The following is a 15,188-nucleotide window of genomic DNA, read 5'->3' on the forward strand; positions in this document are numbered from 1 at the left end:
TAACCTAGGGTGTACAGAAATGAGTAAATGACGTAAAAATCCACTTCTGGGTCCACTTGGTGTGTGCTTGGGCTGAGCAATGAAGCAATTTCGTGTAGAGACCTTTTCTGGAGTTAAACGCCAGCTTTCATGCCAGTTTGGGCGTTTAACTCCAAGTTTTATGCCAGTTCCGGCGTTTAACGCTGGAATTTCTGAGGGTGAATTTGAGCGCCGGTTTGGGCCATCAAACCTTGGGCAAAGTATGGACTATCATATATTGCTGGAAAGCCCAAGATGTCTACTTTCCAACGCCGTTGAGAGCGCGCCAATTGGGCTTCTGTAGCTCCAGAAAATCCACTTCGAGTGCAGGGAGGTCAGAATCCAACAGCATCTGCAGTCCTTTTTGGTCTCGGAATCAGATTTTTGCTCAGGACCCTGAATTTCAGCCAGAAAATACCTGAAATCACAGAAAAACACACAAACCCATATTAAAGTCCAGAAAAGTGAATTTTAGCTAAAAACTAATAAAAATATACTAAAATCTAACTAAATCATACTAAAAACATACTGAAAACAATGCCAAAAAGCATACAAATTATCCGCTCATCACAACACCAAACTTAAATTGTTGCTTGTCCCCAAGCAACTGAAAATCAAAATAGGATAAAAAGAAGAGAATATACTATAGACTCCAAAATATCAAGGAAACATAGTTCCAATTAGATGAGCGGGACTAGTAGCTTTTTGCCTCCGAACAGTTTTGGCATCTCACTCTATCCCTTGAGGTTCAGAATGATTGGCATCTATAAGAACTCAGAACTCAGATAGTGTTATTGATTCTCTTAGTGGAGCATAATGATTCTTGAACATAGCTAGTGTATGAGTCTTGGCTGTGGCCCAAAGCACTCTGTCTTCCAGTATTACCACCGGATACATTCATGCCACAGACACATAATTGGGTGAACCTTTTCAGATTGTGACTCAGCTTTGCTAAAGTCCCCAATTAGAGGTGTCCAAGGTTCTTAAGCACACTCTTGTTGCCTTGGATCACAACTTTATTTCTTTCTTTTTCTTTTCTTCTTCTCTTTTCTCTTTTTTTTTTCGAAAAAATTTTTTTTTGTATCCACTGCTTTTTCTTGCTTCAAGAATCAGTCTAATGATTTTTTTAGATCCTCAATAACAGTTCTCTTTTTCCTCCTTCTTTCAAGAGCCAACAATATTTTTAACATTCTCAAAACAACAAATTCAAGAGACATATGCACTGTTCAAGCATTCATTCAGAAAGCAAAAAGTATTGTCACCACATCAAACTAATTCAACTAGTTTCAATGATAAATTTTGAAATTCTGTACTTCTTGTTCTTTTGTGATTAAAGCATTTTTCATTTAAGAGAGGTGATGGATTCATAGGACATTCATATCTTTAAGGCATAAAATTTCAATTTTATTAATTATGAATTAAAATAAGACTAAAAAAAATAGATATAAAATGAAACTAAAAAAAAACGAAAAATAAAAACAAAAACATAGGCTCCTAATGATAGAGGTTTTCATAGAGTTAGGACTCAACAACCTTGATTTTGAGAAGTGGATGCTCCCTCAACTTGAGATGAGAGCTTTTGGCGTTTCTTGGAGTTCACGCCCCTTGTCCTTCCATTGACTTCTTGGTGATTGGATGTTCAATAGGTATGAACTCATCTGCTCCCATCTTCACCCCAGCCTCTTTACAGAGCAAGGAGATTAGGCTTGGATAAGCCAATTTGGTTACAGTGGAATTCTTATTTGCAATTGTATAGATCTCACAAGCAATCACATGATGGACCTCCACTTCTTTTCCAAGCATAATGCAATGAATCATCACTGCCCTCTTGATGGTGACCTCAGAACGGTTGCTAGTGGGCAATATGGAACGCCCAATAAAGTCTAGCCACCCTCTTGCAATTGGCTTGAGGTCTCCCCTCTTGAGTTGGTTTGGGACACCCTTTGAATTGGTTATCCACTTAGTCCCAGGGAGGCATATGTCCTCTAGAACTTGATCCAACCCTTTATCTACTCTCACCATCCTCCTATTGAAGGAATCAGGATCATCTTGCAGTTGAGGTAGTTTGAAGATTTCTCTTATTTTGTCCAGATGGAAGTACATAACTTTCCCTCTGACCATGGTTCTGTAGGTATGGTAAGCAGTTCCAGTCATTCTCTGTTTATCTGTTAGCCACAGATTAGAGTAGAATTCCTGAACCATGTTCCTTCCAACCTTTATTTCAGGATTGGTCAGAACTTCCCATCCTCTGTTTCGAATTTGCTCTTGGATCTCCGGATATTCATCTTCTTTCAGATCAAATTTAACTTCCGGGATCACTGACCTCAGACCCATTATTTTGTGATAATGGTCTTCATGTTCTTTGGTTAAGAACTTCTCTTGATTCCAAAGATTCTTTGGATTAGTCTCTTTCTTTCCTCTTGAGTTGGTTTGTTTTCCCTTAGGAGCCATGATCTTGATGAATCTTGGCTTAGTGATCACGGAAAAGCACACCAAACTTAGAGGTTTTGCTTGTCCTCAAGCAAAAAGAGAAGAAAGGAGAGAAGAGAGAGAGAGAGGAAGAGGAAATTCGAATGGTGTGGTGTAATGAGGAAGCCAAACACGAATTTATAAGGTGAGGGGGAGAGTATTTTCGAAAAAAAAGAGAGATTTGAAAGGAGATTTGAGAAGATTGTGAAAAAAAATTGAGAAAAGGGTGAGTTTTTGAAGAAGATTTGGGATTAATTTGAAATAGATTTGAAGAATGGTTTTGATTTGTGAAGATTTGAAAGTGAATGATGAAAGGTTGAAGTGCATTTATGTAGAAGAGTATGGGTAAAAAGAGGAAAGTTTGAAAAAAATTTGAGTTGAAAACAAAAATGTGGTCCCCCACCTTTCTGGCGTTAAACGCCCAGAATGGCACCCATTCTGGCGTTTAACGCCCAATTGGCACCCCTTTTGGGCGTTTAACGCCCAGCCAGGTGCCCTGGCTGGCGTTAAACGCCAGAAAGCCTTTATCACTAGGCGTTTTTCAAAATGCCCAGGATGCTGCACACCTGGCGTTAAACGCCCAGAATGGTGCCCATTCTGGCGTTTAACGCCCAAAATGGCACCATTCCTGGCGTTAAACGCCCAGAATGGTACCCATTCTGGCGTTTAACGCCCAAAATGCCCCTTACTGGCGTTTTTTTCGCCAGTAAGCTCATTTTCTCTGTTTTTTTGAGCTGAATCCTTCTGTAACTCTGTGAATTCCTTCATTTTTGATATTTGCCTCTGTAAGAACTAATCATATAACCTCCTAATGACTGGGTTGCCTCCCAGCAAGCGCTTCTTTACTGTCTTTAGCTGGACTTTCACTGAGAATCACTCAAGCCTCAGTTTTGAGCATTCCTGCTCAAAGTTTCCTTCAAGATAATGCTTGATTCTCTGTCCATTAACAATGAACTTCTTGTCAGAATCAATATCCTGAAGCTCAACATATCCATATGGTGACACTCCTGTAATCACATACGGACCCCTCCAACGGGATTTGAGTTTTCCTGGAAACAGTCTGAGCCTAGAGTTGAAGAGCAGAACTTTGTCCTGGCTCAAAGACTCTGGTTGACAACTTCTTGTCATGCCATTTCTTTGCCTTTTCCTTATAAATTTTTGCATTTTCAAAGGCATTGAGTCTGAACTCCTCTAGCTCATTTAGCTGGAGCAATCTTTTTTCACCAGCTAACTGTGCATCCATGTTTAGGAATCTGGTTGCCCAGTAGGCTTTATGTTCCAGTTCCACAGGCAAATGACAGGCCTTCCCATATACCAGTTGGTATGGGGAGGTTCCTATAGGAGTCTTGAATGCTGTTCTGTATGCCCACAGAGCATCATCCAAGCTCTTTGCCCAATCCTTTCTTCGGGCTATCACAGTCCGTTCTAGGATTCTTTTTAGCTCTCTGTTAGAGACCTCAGCTTGCCCATTTGTCTGTGGATGATACGGAGTTGCCACTTTGTGGCTAATTCCATATCTAACCATAGCAAGGTGTAGCTGTTTATTGCAGAAATGAGTGCCCCCGTCACTGATTAGCACTCTGGGCACTCCAAACCTGCTGAAAATGTTTTTCTGGAGGAATTTCAGTACGGTCTTTGTATCATTAGTGGGTGTAGCAATTGCTTCTACCCACTTAGACACATAGTCCACTGCCACCAGAATGTAAGTGTTTGAGTATGATGGTGGGAATGGCCCCATGAAGTCAATTCCCCATACATCAAACAGTTCTATCTCTAATATCCCTTGTTGAGGCATGGCATATCCATGAGGCAGGTTACCAGCTCTTTGGCAACTGTCACAGTTACGCACAAACTCTCGGGAATCTTTATAGAGAGTAGGCCAGTAGAAGCCACATTGGAGGACTTTAGTGGCTGTTCGCTCACTTCCAAAATGTCCTCCATACTGTGATCCATGGCAGTGCCATAGGATCCTTTGTGCTTCTTCTCTGGGTACACACCTGCGGATCACTCCGTCAGCACATCTCTTAAAGAGATATGGTTCATCCCATAAGTAGTACTTGGCATCTGAAATTAATTTCTTTCTCTGCACATGGCTGTACTCTTTGGGTATGAACCTCACAGCTTTATAATTTGCAATATCTGCAAACCATGGAGCTTCCTGAATGGCAAAGAGTTGCTCATCTGGGAAAGTCTCAGAAATCTCAGTAGAAGGGAGGGACGCCCCAGCTACTGGTTCTATTCGGGACAGATGATCAGCTACTTGGTTCTCTGTCCCTTTTCTGTCTCTTATTTCTATATCAAACTCTTGCAGAAGCAACACCCATCTGATGAGCCTGGGTTTTGAATCCTGCTTTGTGAGTAGATATTTAAGAGCAGCATGGTCAGTGTACACAACCACTTTGGATCCCACTAGATAGGATCTAAACTTGTCAATGGCATAGACCACTGCAAGCAACTCTTTTTCTGTGGTTGTGTAGTTCTTCTGTGCGTCATTTAGAACACGGCTGGCATAGTAAATGACGTGCAGAAGCTTGTTATGCCTCTGTCCCAACACTGCACCAATGGCATGATCACTGGCATCACACATTAGTTCAAATGGCAATGTCTAATCTGGTGCAGAGATGACTGGTGCTGTGACCAGCTTAGCTTTCAGGGTCTCAAATGCCTGCAGACACTGTGTGTCAAACACAAATGGTGTGTCAGCAGCTAACAGGTTACTCAGAGGTTTTGCAATTTTTGAAAAATCCTTTATAAACCTTCTGTAGAACCCTGCATGCCCCAGAAAGCTTCTGATTGCCTTAACATTGGCAGGTGGTGGTAATTTTTCAATTACCTCTACCTTTGCCTTATCCACCTCTATTCCCTTGTTTGAAATTTTGTGCCAAAGGACAATTCCTTCAGTCACCATAAAGTGACATTTCTCCCAGTTTAAAACCAGGTTAGTCTCTTGGCATCTTTTCAAGACAAGTGCTAGGTGATTAAGACAGGAGTTAAATGAGTCTCCATATACTGAAAAGTCATCCATGAAGACTTCCAGAAATTTCTCTACCATATCTGAGAAGATAGAGAGCATGCACCTCTGAAAGGTTGCAGGTGCATTGCACAGACCAAAAGGCATCCTCCTGTAGGCAAACACGCCAGAAGGGCAAATGAATGCTGTTTTCTCTTGGTCCTGAGGATCTACTGCAATTTGGTTGTAGCCTGAATAGCCATCCAAAAAGCAGTAATAATCATGGCCAGCTAGTCTTTCTAGCATTTGGTCTATGAATGGTAAAGGAAAATGATCCTTTCTGGTGGCTGTATTGAGCCTTCTGTAGTCAATACACATGCGCCACCCTGTGACTGTCCTTGTAGGAACCAGTTCATTTTTTTCATTATGAACCACTGTCATGCCTCCCTTTTTGGGAACAACTTGGACAGGGCTCACCCAGGGGCTATCAGAAATAGGATAAATAATCCCAGCCTCTAGTAATTTAGTGACCTCTTTCTGCACCACCTCCTTCATGGCAGGATTTAGCCTCATCTGTGGTTGAACCACTGGTTTGGCATTATCCTCCAACAGGATCTTGTGCATGCATCTAGCTGGGCTAATACCCTTAAGATCACTTATGGACCACCCAAGAGCTGTCTTGTGTGTCCTTAGCACTTGAATCAGTGCTTCCTCTTCCTGTGAATTTAAGGCAGAGCTTATAATCACTGGAAAAGTGTCACCCTCTCCCAGAAATGCATATTTCAGGGATGGTGGTAGTGGTTTGAGTTCAGGCTTGGGAGGCTTATCCTCCTTCTGAGGAATTTTCGAAAATTCCTTTGCCTCCTCTAGTTCTTCTTGATCAGGTTGAGCATCTTTGAAGATGTCCTCAAGCTCTGATTCTAGGCTCTCAGCCATATTGATCTCTTCTACCAGAGAGTCAATAATGTCAGCGCCCATGCAGTCATTTGGTGTGTCTGGATGCTGCATGGCTTTTACAGCATTCAACTTGAACTCATCCTCATTGACCCTCAAGGTTACTTCCCCTTTTTGTACATCAATGAGAGTTCGTCCAGTTGCTAGGAAGGGTCTTCCTAGAATGAGAGTTGCACTCTTGTGCTCCTCCATTTCCAGCACCACAAAGTCAGTTGGAAAGGCAAATGGCCCAACCTTGACAATCATGTCCTCAATTATGCCTGATGGGTATTTAATGGAGCCATCAGCAAGTTGGAGGCATATCCGGGTTGGTTTGACTTCTCCAGTCAACCCAAGCTTTCTGATAGTGGATGCAGGTATTAGATTGATGCTTGCTCCAAGATCACATAGAGCTGTCTTAGTGCAAGCACCTTCTAATGTGCATGGTATCATAAAGCTTCCTGGATCTTGAAGCTTTTCTGGTAAGCTTTTTAATATGACTGCACTGCATTCTTCAGTGAGAAAAACTTTTTCAGTTTCTCTCTAATCCTTCTTATGGCTTAAGATTTCTTTCATGAACTTAGGATAAGAAGGTATTTGCTCAAGTGCCTCTGCAAACGGAATCTTTATTTCAAGAGTCCTTAGATAGTCTGCAAAGCGGGCAAATTGCTTATCCTGTTCCGCTTGGCGGAGTTTTTGAGGATAAGGCATCTTGGCTTTATATTCTTCAACCTTAGATGCTGCAGGTTTATTCCTTACAGAAGTGGTTGAAGAAGCCTTGTTAGAGGGATTACTGTCAGCACTCTCAGGTGTCTGATTCTCCCTAGGCGTCTGAACGCCAGGATTGGGAGGAAATTGGGCGTTTAACGCCAACTTTTCCCCCTTTTCTGGCGTTTGAACGCCAAAACTGGGCAAGGAATGGGCGTTTAACGCCAACTTTCCTTCCCTTTCTGGCGTTTGAACGCCAATAACATTCCTCTCTGGGCTCTTATTGTCCTCAGAGGGATTTTGAACAGTGGTTTGGTTGTCCTCTGTCAATTGTTCCTTGTTTGGCTTTTTACTCTTTTGAGCAGTGTTATTCAGTGTCTTCCCACTCCTCAATTGAACTGCTTGACATTCCTCTGTTATCTGTTTAGATATTTGCTGTTTTGCTTGATTCAACTGCAGTTCTATGCTCTTGTTAGCAACTTTAGTTTCATAGAGCATCTCTTTAAAGTCTGCTAACTGTTCTGTCATCAGGAGCAATTGTTGATTAAGCTCATTTATCTGTTCTTGCGGATTAGGGTCAGTGACTACTGTCATGACTTCCTCTTTTGGAGAGAACTCATTGCTAGAATACAAATATTGGTTTCTAGCAACAGTGTCTATAAGCTCTTGAGCTTCTTCAATTGTCTTCCTCGTGTGTATAGATCCACCAGCTGAGTGGTCTAAAGACATCTGAGCCTTTTCTGTAAGCCCATAGTAGAAAATGTCTAACTGTACCCACTCTGAAAACATTTCAGAGGGACATTTCCTTAACATACCTCTATACCTCTCCCAGGCATTATAAAGGGATTCATTATCCTCTTGTTTAAAGCCTTGGATGTCCAGCCTTAGCTGTGTCATCCTCTTAGGAGGGTAAAAATGATTCAGGAATTTGTCTGACAACTGTTTCCATGTCTTTATGCTTGCTGTAGGTTGGTTATTCAACCACCTTTTAGCTTGATCTTTTACAGCAAATGGAAACAGTAATAGTCTGTAGACATCCTGATCAACCTCTTTATCATGTACTGTGTCAGCAATTTGTAAAAACTGTGCCAGAAACTCAGTAGGTTCTTCCTGTGGAAGACCGGAATACTGGCAGTTTTGCTGCACTATGATAATGAGTTGAGGATTTAGTTCAAAGCTGCTTGCTTTGATGGGAGGTGTACAGATGCTACTCCCATATGCAGCTGTAATGGGGTTAGCATATGACCCCAGAGTCCTTTTGGACTGATTGATCCCACTTAAGTCCATAATGGACAAAAGGGAAATGATAATGATTGTAGAGAGATAAATTTTGTTTGTTTGTTTTTTTTTTTGAATTAACGAAAAAAATAAAATAAAATAAAAGAAAATTAAAGTAAAAATTCGAAAATCAAAAAGAAAATAGAATCAAAGCAAATTGAAAACTGAATCGATTAGTTAATTAAAAAGATTTTGAAAACAGCAATTAAAAAGATATGATTGAAAAATTTTTATGAAAAAGATTTGATTTTTAAAAAGAGGAAAGAGAAAAACACAAAAAGACACCAAACTTAAAATTTTAGAAAATCAAACACAAAATTTTCGAAAACTTTTAAGGGAAAAACACAAAGAGGACACCAAACTTAGAATTTTTATGAATCAAAAAGGGACTAAAAACATGCAAAATTCGAAAATTAAAAGAAAAACAAAAGCATGCAATTGACACCAAACTTAGAATATGAAACTAGACTCAACTAAAAGACTCTAAACCAACAAAAATAAAACAGTCCTAATCTAAGCAACAAGATAAGCCGTCAGTTGTCCAAACTCAACAATCCCCGGCAGCGGCGCCAAAAACTTGGTGCACGAAATTGCAATCACACTTTTGCAACTCCGCACAACTAACCAGCAAGTGTACTGGGTCGTCCAAGTAATACCTTGCGTGAGCAAGGGTCGATCCCACAGAGATTGTCGGCTTGAAGCAAGCTATGGTTATCTTGTAAATCTTAGTCAGGATATCAGAAATTATCAGGATTGATTGTGAAAAGCAAAAGAACATGAAATGATTACTTGTTTTGCAGTAATGGAGAATAGGTTGAGGTTTGGAGATGCTCCATCTTCTGAATCTCTGCTTTCCTACTGTCTTCTTCTTCAAACACGCAAGTCTCCTTCCATGGCAAGCTGTATGTAGGGTTTCACCGTTGTCAATGGCTACCTCCCATCCTCTCAGTGAAAGTGATTGCATATGCTCTGTCACAGCATAGCGGAATTCATCTGTCGGTTCTCAATCAGGCCGGAATAGAATCCAGTGATTCTTTTGCGTCTGTCACTAATGCCCCGCCTTCAGGAGTTTGAAGCACGTCACAGTCATTCAGTCATTGAATCCTACTCAGAATACCACAGACAAGGTTTAGACCTTCCGGATTCTCTTGAATGCCGCCATCAGTCTAGCTTATACCACGAAGATTCCGATTAAAGAATCCAAGAGATAACTACTTAATCTAAGGTAGAACGGAGGTGGTTGTCAGTCACACGTTCATAGTTGAGAATGATGATGATTGTCACAGATCATCACATTCATCCGGATTAAGAACAAGTATTATCTTAGAATGGAAGCAAGCATGATTGAATGAGAAACAGTAGTAATTGCATTAATCCATCAAGACACAGCAGAGCTCCTCACCCCTAACCATGGGGTTTAGAGACTCATGCTGTGGAAGAAAACGTGTAAAAATGTCATAAGGTCATCAAAAGGTACTCATACAATGTCAAAAGATCCTATTAATAGTAAACTAGTAACCTAGGGTGTACAGAAATGAGTAAATGACGTAAAAATCCACTTCTGGGTCCACTTGGTGTGTGCTTGGGCTGAGCAATGAAGCAATTTCGTGTAGAGACCTTTTCTGGAGTTAAACGCCAGCTTTCATGCCAGTTTGGGCGTTTAACTCCAAGTTTTATGCCAGTTCCGGCGTTTAACGCTGGAATTTCTGAGGGTGACTTTGAGCGCCGGTTTGGGCCATCAAATCTTGGGCAAAGTATGGACTATCATATATTGCTGGAAAGCCCAGGATGTCTACTTTCCAACGCCGTTGAGAGCGCGCCAATTGGGCTTCTGTAACTCCAGAAAATCCACTTCGAGGGCAGGGAGGTCAGAATCCAACAGCATCTGCAGTCCTTTTTGGTCTCGGAATCAGATTTTTGCTCAGGACCCTGAATTTCAGCCAGAAAATACCTGAAATCACAGAAAAACACACAAACCCATAGTAAAGTCCAGAAAAGTGAATTTTAGCTAAAAACTAATAAAAATATACTAAAATCTAACTAAATCATACTAAAAACATACTGAAAACAATGCCAAAAAGCATACAAATTATCCGCTCATCAACGCTATCCCGAGAAGTTCACCTAAACACGAGCTGTAATGGCCTCATCTTCGGCAGGCTCCTCCGTTTTTTTTCTTTTTTTTTTTATGTTGTGCTGACCCTTGTTCTTTAAATGACGTTATCCCGAGAAGGACACGTAAAGGCGAGCCGTAATGGCCTCATCTTCGGCAGGCTCTTCCGGTTTTTTTTCTTTTTTTTTTACGTTGTGCTAATCCTTGTTCTTTAAATGAGGCTATCCCGAGGAGGACACCTAAAGGTGAGCCGTAATGGCCTCATCTTCGGCAGGCTCCTCCGGTTTTTTTTTTTTTTTTTTTTTTTTTTTTTTTTACGTTGTGCTGACCTTTGTTCTTTAAATGACGCTATCCCGAGGAGGACACCTAAAGGTGAGCCGTAATGGCCTCATCTTCGGCAGGCTCCACCGGTATTTTTTCTACGGTGTGGTGACCCTTGTTCTTTAAATGTCTCTATCTCGAGGAGGACACGTAAAGGCAAGCCGTAATGGCCTCATTTTCTGCAGGCTCCTCCGGTTGTTTTTCTTTTTTTTCTTACGTTGTGCTGACCCTTGTTCTTTAAATGACGTTATCCCGAGGAGAACACGTAAAGGCGAGCCGTAATGGCCTCATCTTCGGCAGGCTCCTCCGGTTTTTTTTCTTTTTTTTTTTTACGTTGTGCTGAACTTTGTTCTTTAAATGACGCTATCCCGAGGAGGACACCTAAAGGTGAGCCGTAATGGCCTCATCTTCGGCAGGCTCCTCCGGTTTTTTCCGGTTTTTATCCAGCTTTTTTTTTACGTTGTGCTGACCCTTGTTCCTTAAATGACGCTTTCCCGAGGAGTTCACCTAAACACGAGCCATAATGGCCTCATCTTCGGCAGGCTCCTCCGATTTTTTTTCCAGCTTTTTTTCATTTTTTTTACGTTGTGCTGACCCTTGTTCTTTAAATGACGCTATCCCGAGGAGGACACCTAAAGGCGAGCCGTAATGGCCTCATCTTCGGCAGGCTCCACCGGTTTTTTTTTTAGGGTGTGGTGACCCTTATTCTTTAAATGACGCTATCCCGAGGAGGACACGTAAAGGCAAGCCGTAATGGCCTCATCTTCGGCAGGCTCCTCCGGTTGTTTTTCTTTTTTTTTTTACGTTGTGCTGACCCTTGTTCTTTAAATGAAGTTATCCCGAGGAGGACACGTAAAGGCGAGCCGTAATGGCCTCATAGTCGGCAGGCTCCTCGGGTTTTCTTTCTTTTTTTTTACGTTGTGTAGACCTTTGTTCTTTAAATGACGCTATCCCGAGGAGGACACCTAAAGGTGAGCCGTAATGGCCTCATCTTCGGCAGGCTCCTCCGGTTTTTTCCAGGTTTTTCCAGCTTTTTTTTACGTTGTGCTGACCGTTGTTCCTTAAATGACGCTATCCCGAGGAGTTCACCTAAACACGAGCCGTAATGGCCTCATCTTCGGCAGGCTCCTCCGGTTTTTTTTCCAGGTTTTTTTCATTTTTTTTACGTTGTGCTGACCCTTGTTCTTTAAATGACGCTATCCCGAGGAGGACACCTAAAGGCGAGCGGTAATGGCCTCATCTTCGGCAGGCTCCACCGGTTTTTTTTTAGGGTGTGGTGACCCTTGTTCTTTAAATGACGCTATCCCGAGGAGGACACGTAAAGGCAAGCCGTAATGGCCTCATCTTCGGCAGGCTCCTCCGGTTGTTTTTCTTTTTTTTTTTTACGTTGTGCTGACCCTTGTTCTTTAAATGACGTTATCCCGAGGAGGACACGTGAAGGCGAGCCGTAATGGCCTCATCTTCGGCAGGCTCCTCCGGTTTTTTTTCTTTTTTTTTTTTACATTGTGCTGACCCTTGTTTTTTAAATGAGGCTATCTCGAGGATGGCACCTAAAGGTGAGCTGTAATGGCCTCATCTTTGGCAGGCTCCTCCGTTTTTTTTTTCCCAATTTTTTTATTTTTTTATTTTTTTTACGTTGCGCCGACCGTTGTTCTTTAAAGGACACTATCCTGAGGAGGACACCTAAAGGCGAAACATAACGGCCTCATTTTCGGCAGGATCGTCCGGTTTTTTTTTTTCGGTTTCTTTGCCTTTTTTATTTACGCTGTGCTGGCCCTTGTTCTTTAAATGACGGTATCCCGAGGAGGACACCTAAAGGTGAGCCGTAATGGCCTCATCTTCGGCAGGTTCCTCCGGTTTTTTTCCCGTTTTTTTCCAGCTTTTTTTTCCGGGTTTTCTTTTTACGTTGTGCTGACCCTTGTTCTTTAAATGACGCTATCCCGAGGAGGACACCTAAAGGTGAGCCGTAATGGCCTCATCTTCGGCAGGTTCCTCCGGTTTTTTTCCAGTTTTTTTCCAGCTTTTTTTCCGGGGATTTCTTTTTACGTTGTGCTGACCCTTGTTCTTTAAATGACGCTATCCCGAGGAGGACACATAAAGGTGAGCCGTCATGGCCTCATCTTTGGCAGGTTCCTCCGGTTTTTTTTCCAGCTTTTTTTTCCAGTTCTTTTTTTTTAACGTTCTGCTGACCCTTGTTCTTTAAATGGTGATATCCCGAGGAGGACAACTAAAGGCGAGCCGTAATGGCTTCAACTTCGGCAGGCTCCTCTGGCTTTTTTTTTTCCAGTTTTTTTCTTTTTTTTTTTTTTACGTTGGGCTGACCCTTGTTCTTTAAATGACGCTATCCCGAGGGGGACACCTAAAGGCGAGCTGTAAAGGCCTCATCTTCGGCAAGCTCCTCTGTTTTTTTTTCCAATTTTTTTATTTTTTTATTTTTTTTACGTTGTGCTGACCCTTGTTCTTTAAGTGACACTATCCTGAGGAGGACACCTAAAGGCGAGACATAACGGCCTCATTTTCGGCAGGATCCTCCGGTTTTTTTTTTCGGTTTTTTTGCCTTTTTTATTTACGCTGTGCTGACCCTTGTTCTTTAAATGACGCTATCCCGAGGAGGACACCTAAAGGTGAGCCGTAATGGCCTCATCTTTGGCAGGCTCCTCCAGTTTTTTTCTGGTTTTTTTCCAGCCTTTTTTTCGGGGTTTTTTTTTACGTTGTGCTGACCCTTGTTCTTTAAATGACGCTATCCCGAGGAGGACAACTAAACGCGAGCCGTAATGGCCTCATCTTCGGTAGGCTCCTCTGGTTTTTTCCCTTTTTTATTACGTTGTGCTGACCCATGTTCTTTAAATGACGCTATCCCGAGGAGGACACCTAAAGGTGAACCGTAATGGCCTCATCTTCGCCAGGCTCCTCCGATATTTTTTTCTGCTTTTTTTCCAGCTTTTTTTTTTTTTTTACGTTGTGCTGACCCTTGTTCCTTAAATGACGCTATCCCGAAGAGGACACCTAAAGGCGAGCCGTAATGGCCTCATCTTCGGCAGGCTCCTCCGGCTTTTTTTCTCTTTTTTTTTTTTACGTTGTGCTGACCCTCGTTCTTTAAATGACGCTATCCCGAGGAGGACACCTAAAGGTGAGCCGTAATGGCCCCATCTTCGGTAGGCTCCTCCGATTTTTTTTCTTTTTAATTACGTTGTGCTGACCCATGTTCTTTAAATTACGCTATCCCGAGGAGGACACCTAAAGGTGAACCGTAATGGCCTCATCTTTGCCAGGCTTCTCCGGTTTTTTTTCCAGTTTTTTTCAGGTTTTTTTTACGTTGTGCTGACCTTTGTTCTTTAAATGACGCTATCCCGTGAAGCACACCTAAAGGTGAGCCGTAATGGCCTCATCTTTGGCAGGCTCCTACGGTGTTTTTCATTTTTTTTACGTTGTGCTGACCCTTGTTCTTTAAATGACGCTATCCCGAAGAGGACACCTAAAGGCGTGCCGTAATCGCTCATCTTTGGCGGGCTCCTCCGTTTTTTTTCCTTTTGTTTTACATTGTGCTAACCTATGTTCTTTAAATGACACTATCTTGAGGAGGATACATAAAGGCGAGCCGTAATGGCCTCACCTTCGGCAGGCTCCTCCAGTTTTTTTTCCAGTTTTTTTTTTTACGTTGTGCTGACCCTTGTTCTTTAAATTACGTAATCCCGAGGAGGACACCTAAAGGCGAGCCGTAATGGCCTCATCTTCGGCAGGCTCCTCCGGTTTTTTTCTTTTTTTTACGTTGTGCTGACCTTTGTTCTTTAAATGATGCTATCACGAGGAGGACACCTAAAGGTGAGCCGTAATGGCCTCATCTTCGGCAGTTTCCTCCAGTTTTTTCCGGTTTTTTTCCAGGTTTTTTTACATTGTGCTGACCCTCGTTCTTTAAATGACGCTATCCAGAGGAGGACACCTAAAGGTGAGCCGTAATGGCCTCATCTTCGGCAAGCTCCTCCGGTTTTTTTCCGGTTTTTTTCAGCTTTTTTTTACGTTGTGCTGACCCTTGTTCTTTAAATGACGCTATCCCGAGGAGGACAACTAAACGCGAGCCGTAGTGGCCTCATCTTCGGTAGGCTCCTCCGGTTTTTTCCCTTTTTTATTACGTTGTCCTGACCCATGTTCTTTAAATGACGCTATCCCGAGGAGGACACCTAAAGGTGAACCGTAATGGCCTCATCTTCGCCAGGCTCTTCCGATATTTTTTTCTGGTTTTTTTCCAGCTTTTTCTCTCTTTTTTTTACATTGTGCTGACCCTTGTTCTTTAAATGACGCTATCCCGAGGAGGACACCTAAAGGCGAGCCGTAATGGCCTCATCTTCGGCAGGCTCCTCCGGTTTTTTTCGGTTTTTTTTGCCTTTTTTTACGTTATGC

Source organism: Arachis hypogaea, chromosome 5, assembly GCF_003086295.3.
Source record: "Arachis hypogaea cultivar Tifrunner chromosome 5, arahy.Tifrunner.gnm2.J5K5, whole genome shotgun sequence".
Taxonomy (NCBI): Eukaryota; Viridiplantae; Streptophyta; class Magnoliopsida; order Fabales; family Fabaceae; genus Arachis; species Arachis hypogaea.